Source organism: Rhinopithecus bieti, unplaced genomic scaffold, assembly GCF_001698545.2.
Source record: "Rhinopithecus bieti isolate Rb0 unplaced genomic scaffold, ASM169854v2 scaffold_31500, whole genome shotgun sequence".
Classification (NCBI taxonomy): domain Eukaryota; kingdom Metazoa; phylum Chordata; class Mammalia; order Primates; family Cercopithecidae; genus Rhinopithecus; species Rhinopithecus bieti.
In genome coordinates this window covers 40,214-48,238 of record NW_016813374.1, presented here as the reverse complement: position 1 = coordinate 48,238, position 8,025 = coordinate 40,214, and the positions used below count along the sequence as shown (strand labels likewise).

Below are 8,025 nucleotides of genomic sequence, written 5' to 3'. Positions count from 1 at the left end.
AGGAATGAGAGTAGGCGGACAGTGATAGAGAGAACTGAGTCTAAATTTTGCTAGAAGGATACTGGTTAGAACCAGGCAGGGCATCAGGGACCTAATTAATAAAACTGGGGGCTGGGCGTGGTGGCTCGCTACTGTAATCCCAGCACTTTGGGAGGCCGAAGTGGGTGGATCACAATGTCAGGAGTTCAAGGCCAGCCTGACCAACATGGTGAAACCCCATCTCTATAAAAATACAAAAAAATTAGCCAGGCATGGTGGCATGTGCCTGTAATTCCAGCTACTCAGGAGGCTCAGGCAGGAAAATCACTTGAACCCAAGAGGTGAAGGTTTCAGTGATCCCAGCTACAGAGGAGGCTGAGGCAGGAGAATCGCTTGAACCCAGGAGGCAGAGATTGCAGTGAGCCGAGATCGTGCCATTGCACTGCAGCCTGGGCGACACAGTAAGATTCCATCTTGGGAAAAACCAAACCAAACTGGGGCACAGGGTAGGCACTGATTGCAGTAGTGTACAGAACTTGAAAAGCACTCAGAAAATCAAGGCAAAGTCATAAGGAAGAACTGAATAAAAAAGGACGATTCGGTTAGGTATATATGGGATGCTGAGAACCCACCCGAGGTATAGGTAGATCTCAGCAGAAACCCTACCTCTGATCCCACTACTAATATTTTACTCAGGTGCTGGGAGGGCTGAACTGACAGCAGGAAGCCCTTTGTTGCTTAGAGCTTAAGACTGTTGAGATAAACAGAAAATTATAGAACTCAGCTTATTGTTTCCAGTTGTATCTACATCATGCCAAATGATGAAATCCTATCAATTATGTTAATGTTTTGTCCACACAAGCATGTAAATTAAAGCAAATAGCTGACTATTGGGCTTGTTCCAACATGTTCTCTGACATCTCAAAATAAAACTGTAATTTCTAAGTGTTAGTAAAATGTTGAGATAATGTGTTCCTTTAAACAATTCAAATGTTTATGTACATTGTAACATGTTATTCTATGAGGCAGATAGCATTATATCAGATGAGAAAGCTGTGTGATAGAGATGCAAAATATCCAAGTTCACAAAGTGGTGAGTGGCAGATTCAAAACCCAACTCTGATTTTAATTCAGTGAACACTTACTAAGTTGCTGGGTGTCAGATACTCTGCTAGGTGTTTTGTTTTGGTCTCATTTCTAGACTGATGCTCTTTCTGAATAAAGACTGTCTTAGTCAGTTCAGGCTGTTATAACAAAGTGCTATAAACTGGGTGGCTTATAAATAACCAAAATTTATTTCTCACAGTTTTGGAGGCTGGAAGTCTGAGATTAAGGTGGCAGTATAGTAGGTTCTGGTGAGTGCCATCTTTTAGGTTACACACTGCAGACTTCTCACTGTGTCCTCACATGGCAGAAAGAGGGCCAGAGAAGTCTCTGGGGTTCCTTTTATAAAGACATTAATCCCATTTATGAGGGCTTCACTCTCATTCCCTAATCACCTCTCAGAGACCCCATCACTTAATACCATCGCTTTGGGGATTAAGATTTCAACATACGCATTTTGGGGAGACACAAACATTTCGTTCACTGCAAAGATCATCTTGAGAAAGTTTCCATCATCAAAATAACTATTTTTTTCTTTATGCTAAATAATATGAAGTAATTCATCTTGTATTCATTGAAATCACATTATGAAAATAATGACTGCGTAAATCTGCAAATATTTCTACAAGGATGGGCCATAGCTACTTTTGCAGAATTCCAATGTCGTGTTCCTTTTTTTTTTTAAATACCATCTGTGCAAGAGTCTTTTATACAATGAAGACTATTTTCAACTTGTTTGTCAATTAAAAATGCCTTGGTGTTGTTGGTAGTAAGGCAATTAATACTAGTGAATTCATGTTCTGCCATTTCTTAAAGGAATACTCTGCTTTTGCCTGCAGGTTAGTGTGCATAACAGAAAAAAAGAGGCAGTTAGAAAATAGTACCATTTTTGCACCTGTATCCCTCTTGTAGGCGGGTGTTTATAGCTACTTTAAATGAGTGTTTCTATAATATGGTGCACTCTGTCATCACTATGCCAGGACAAGTAATCAGGCTCGAGAAAGAGATCTGTGCTTAAAGAAATCTGTCAATAAGTTGATGAAGTTGATTTCTATAAGGCAAATGGGCTTCACCATTTAAGTGCTTGCTTGGGAGACCGTTATGAAGACAAAACTTATAACAATGCCTGCGGCAGTGCTGGCTAAAGCCTCACTTATTTACTGTACTAGTATTTGAAGATCGATATTCCTTTAATTTATATAGTTTGGAACCAAGATAGGACTTTATGTCTCTGAATTACACTGCTATCTGGACAAGGTTGTTTTTAAGAGTGTACATGTCTATTTGGAAATTGCATCATGATGTGTGAAAGTTGGCATAAGTGATAATAAAACATATATATAATTGTATATATAATGTATATATACATATAAAATGTATAAAACATATATAATGTATATAAAAGTATACATTATATATAATATATTATATAATATATTTATTCCCTAAACAAGTATATGTGCTGCAACATACTGAGTATTCAGTAAGCATCTATTCTGACATAACTGGTTTTGCTTCTTTCTAAGCTTAACCCTTCACTTGTGCACTAGATTCCTTACTCTAGGACAAGGTTCCTGTAAAGTTTCCTTCTCTCTTTCTCTTTTGTTATCAGTTTTTTCTCTCTTCATTTAAATCTTTTGTGGCTTAGATTTCGATTGATTGATTGAGAAATATATAGATACATAGATGGGAGTTTAATTATAGAAGCTTTTTGTACTTTAATGAGGCTGTCTCCTGGGTTTAAGTGGATAGAATTGGTTGCAGTGATTTTCATCCATTATTTTGGGGGTAATAAAATCAGAATTGTAAATTAGGGTCTTTCATCCTTAGCGCTATTGATATTTTGTACCAAAATCTTTTTCTTTTTTTTAAAGACATAATCTCACTCTGTTGCCCAGACTGGAGTGCAGTGGCACAATCTTGGCTCACTGCAACATCCACCTCCCAGATTCAAGTGATTCTTGTGCCTCAGCCTCCCGCATAGCTGGGATTACAGATTTGTGCCACCATGCCCAGCTAATTTTTGTATTTTTAGTAGAGACAGTATTTCAGCATGTTGGCTAGGCTGGTTTCGAACTCCTAGCCTCAGGTGATCCGCCTGCCTCAGCCTCCCAAAGTGCTGGGATTACAGGTGTGGGCCAAATAATTCTTGTGGGAGATATCCTGTGCAGTGTAGGATGCTTAGTGGCATCCCTGGCCTCCACTCACTATATGCCATTAGCACCTTCAGTTGTGACAATAAAAAATGCCTCTAGTCATTGCCAGATGTCCTCAGTGGGGGTTGGTGAGTGGGAATAGTCACCCATTGAGAACTACTCACTATAAACACTGGCTCATCTATTGCAATTATAAAGGGATAATTATTTACCTGTTTTCCTAATAGTCTTATAAAGTATAATCCTATTATCAGCCTGCCTAATGAATGTTTTTGACCACTAGAGATGACAAATAACATCTGGAATTCATATAAGTATGTGTTAAGAATGCTGGTAATAACATGGTGGTTATGGAGGTGGTCTGTTTGCACCTCACCCACTACGANCCGAGATCATGCCATTGTACTCCAGCTTGGGCAACAAGAGCGAAACTCTGTCTCAAAAATAAATAAATAAATAAATAAATAAATAAATAAAATACAAAATAAAAAAATTATATATTGTCTGTGAAAAAATCATTTCATCTCAAGATGATTTAAGTACTGTATGTTTAATGACCATCCCCCCTCAACCAATTGTCATTGAAATAATGAAAGAAATATTTAAAAGTCATTGAAAAAAGTATGATAGGAGCTGCAAAACAGGAAAGCTTGCTGAGAATAAGACACGTCTTCAAGATACTGTGCAGAGAGGGCCAGAGTGAGGAAACCAGCCCACAATAAAATACATGTCTAGGGAAGAACCTGCCTGGGCATAAGTAAATGTCATCTCTCGTAGTAATCTCAACATCTCACCTCTCTGAGAATGGCCATGCCTGGAAGTAAGAGGGAGTCATGGGTGCTCAGCAAGGGAGTAGGAGTCATACTTCACTCTATCAGGATTTCAGAAAGTAACAGCAAACCCCAGACTGATTGGGTCATTGTTTCTAAAATTTTCCTCTAGCTTCTCAGGGCTCTTGGAAAATGTGAAGATTTTAGCATGACTGACAAGAGCCTGTCTGCCTCTCTTGTCATCTCTTGATTCATTCTCCCCTTTGGTTACAATATTTCATTTGTGTGATCAAATACACATGATCCTTTCACACCAAATACTCTTTTAGATCTTTCAGGTTTCAACTTGAGTGTCACATTCCTAGAAAAACCTTTTTTCTTCCCCTAGACAGAGTAAAATACAATTTAAAATGCTTTTAATGTGTAATGTAATTTTTTATTATTGTGATAATCACAATCATAATTAGGTAGTTATTAGTTTAATATCTATTTTTCTCACTAGACTATAGGCTTCATTAAGCCATGAAAATGGACTTATTTTATTTTACTACTATATTCTCAAGATCCTGTTACACAGTGTATATCTATATACTTTCACATGGTTAAAGTTAAATATTGATAGAAAGCATAATTATTCAAAAAACAACTAGTAAGAGCAATCACACTACTTGGTTACACTTGGAGTGGACCCTCATTGAAAAGGAGGGCTGCAGACCCAGAAAGCTTAGAGATGCTAAACAAATACTAAAAAAATTAAAAGATTTTCTTCATAGCTAGTTTTGCTAGTTAGTTGAAGTTCCTTTTATACTACTCAGGCAAAACTCTAGAAACACCAAGATTTCCTTTTCCCCATTTTGTCTAAAGAAAGACATGAACATAGCTCCAACAGTTGAAAAGTTTACTTCTTTTCTGTCTCTGTTCTTTTTTCTTTTTTTTTTTTTTTTTTTTTTTTTTGGAGACTGAGTCTTGCTCTGTTGTCCGGGCTGGCATGCAAAGGTGCAATCATAGCTCACTACAGCCTTTAATTCATTGGCTCAAGTCATCCTCCCACCTCAGCCTCCTTAGCAGAGGGGACTATATGTGCACACCATCACACCCAGCTAATTACAAAAAAAGTTTTGTGGAGAGGGGTCTTTCTATTTTGCCCACAATGGCTTTGAACTTCTGGCTTCAAGGGATCCTCCTGCCTTGGCCTCTCAAAACGCTGGAATTACAGCATTGAAAAATTATATGAACCACCATGTCTGGCTGAAAAGTTAATTTCTCTAATGGTTTATAACTGTAGTAAAATCACTGTATATGTGACATTATTCATTGATTCAAAGGAAGAAGACAAGTCAGACATGGCTCCTGTGGATCTGATATCTTCAGGAAAAATGACAAAGTTTTTCTTAAAAAAAACTCAACAAGATTCAACGGGACCTGGCATTTATATAATCAGAGGAATTAGAAATTAGGAAAAATTTATTTCAGGTGGCCCATGATTACTGAATGTGAAAAAAAAATAGAATCATTCAACATCAGATCAGATATCACAGAAAACTGGATCAGTGAATTGGAAGAGCAGTTCAAGAAATGATCAGAGAACGCAAAGAAAGAAAAACAGGAATGGGGCTTATACAACATGGGGAATAGAGCCAGAAAATCAAATCTAGGCAGAATAAAAAATACATAAAACTGTTTCCCAAATGTATAAGTGTAATAATCACCCACAAACTTGTTTAAAATTCTGCGTCCTTGATCTCTCCCCAGAGACACAACTTCAGCATGTCTGGGATTGAATTTAGGCCTATTTATTTTCAAAATATAAACATTAAATGTTTTTAATGATATGGAAACTTTGGGAAACACTGCCACAAATGGAAATAAAAGCTGAGAACCTGAAAAGAAAATTCAAAAGTTAAAAAAATCACAAAAGATTATTTCCAGGAGTTTAAAAAAGACTTGGTCTTCATAATTAAATGACCCATAAAGTACCAAAACAGAAATAAAAGAGATATATTTTAGTAAATCAAATTTCAGAACAAAAGGGGGAAATTATTCTAGCATCCAGTTAGAGGTTCTCATAAAAGACTATGAGTCGTTGTCATACTTTTATAAAACCAAATGCTAGAAGACAAAGAAGAAATGTCAACAGAGTTACGGCAGAAGAAATTATGTTTCCTGACGAACCATTGTTCATTGCAGGAGCAACCTATAGGCATTTGCACACAAGCAAAAGCTCAAAAAGAGTTTTATCTGCTTACCTCTCCTGAAATTGTTACATAAAGATGAAGGTTAATTAAATGTTAGAAATGGATTTGAGGTAGGAATGATCTCATTACCCAGGTAGTGAGCATAGTACCCAATAGGTAGTTTTTCAGCTCTTGCTCTCACCTTCTCTCCCCCATCTAGTGGTCCCCAGTATCTATTGTTGCCATCTTTATGTCCATGTATACCCCATGTTTAGCTCCCACTTGTAAGTGAGAGCATGAGGTATTTGGTTTTCTGCTCTTGCATTAATTTGCTTAGGATAATGGCCTCCAGTTGTATCTATGTTTCAGCAAATGACATGATTCTGTTCTCTTTTATGGATGTGTATATTTCATGGTGTACATGTACCACATTTGCTGGTATGTATCCAATTCACTCTTGATTGGCACTTACTGATTCCATGTCTTTGCTATTGTGCGTAGTTCTGCAATGAGTGCAGGTGTCTTTTGGTAGAAGGAATTATTTTCCTCTGGGTATATACATTTACCCCTTGAATCTAAAATAAAAGTAGAAATTACACACACTTACACACACGCACAATAAAAGAATAATATACCTTTGGAGAAACACTTTTCTAAATCAGTAACTGGAGTTTAACCAAAGATGAAAGAATTGCCTCTGCCAGTCATTACACTGGACAATATGACATCTAAAGAATTAAGAGTGGCCAATTAAGCTAAATCGAGTTGCTACTGGATTACCATGTCAAAGAAAACCAAATGGGAGCTAAGCCTGTGGAACAGTATTTCCCAAATGTACAGCAGGAGACACTAACTGACGTGCAGGACACGGGCAAGGACTCTGTCCATCAGGGATCTGCAGAGAAGGAAGAGAAGAGAAGTTTCCCTGTCATTGTGCCAGACAGAGGAAAGCATTTTTAGAAATAAAGCAGTCCATATGACTGATGTCCCAAATTATAGAGTCGCTGGCTAATCTTATCATCTGTTAGTGTCCCTAAGCAGAGTATTAAAACTTCTATAAATCTAGACTATAAAGGTATCTACTGGTTGATGTGGGAATGAGAGGTAGAAAGAGGGGAAATCCGATGCCCCTTAAAAAGGGAGGTGATGGAATTAAACCACCCCCAATCACTGGAAGATTTGGAACCTCACTGAAAATTGGTATTGTTGGATTGCCAAATGTTGGGAAATCTACTTTCTTCAATGTATTAACCAATAGTCAGGCTTCAGTAGAAAACTTCCCATTCTGCAGTATTGATTGAGTAATGAGAGCAGAGTACCTGTGCCAGATGAAAGGTTTGACTTTCTTTGCCAATACCACAAACCAGCAAGCAAAATTCCTGCCTTTCTAAATGTAGTGGATATTGCTGACCTTGTGAAAGGAGCTCACAATGGGCAGGGCCTGAGGAACGCTTTTTTATCTCATATTAGTGCCTGGGATGGCATCTTTCATCTAACACGTGCTTTTGAAGATGATGATATCACGTATGTTGAAGGAAGTGTAGATCCTATTTGAGATATAGAAATAATACATGAAGAGCTTCAGCTTAAAGATGAGGAAATGATTGGGCCCATTATAGATAAACTAGAAAAGGTGGCTGTGAGAGGAGGAGATAAAAAACTAAAACCTGTATATGAGATAACGTGCAAAGTAAAATCTTCGGTTATAGATCAAAAGAAACCTGTTTGCTTCTATCATGATTGGAATGACAAAGAGATTGAAGTGTTCAATAAACACTTATTTTTGACTTCAAAACCAATGGTCTATTTGGTTAATCTTTCTGAAAAAGACTACATTCGAAA

At 37.3% G+C, this 8,025-nt stretch overlaps 1 pseudogene; it reads left to right on the top strand.

Annotated features, from left to right (window-relative positions):
- The first annotated feature begins 7,307 nt into the window (after nucleotides 1–7,307).
- On the top strand, nucleotides 7,308–8,025 carry LOC108512755 (obg-like ATPase 1 pseudogene; annotated as a pseudogene).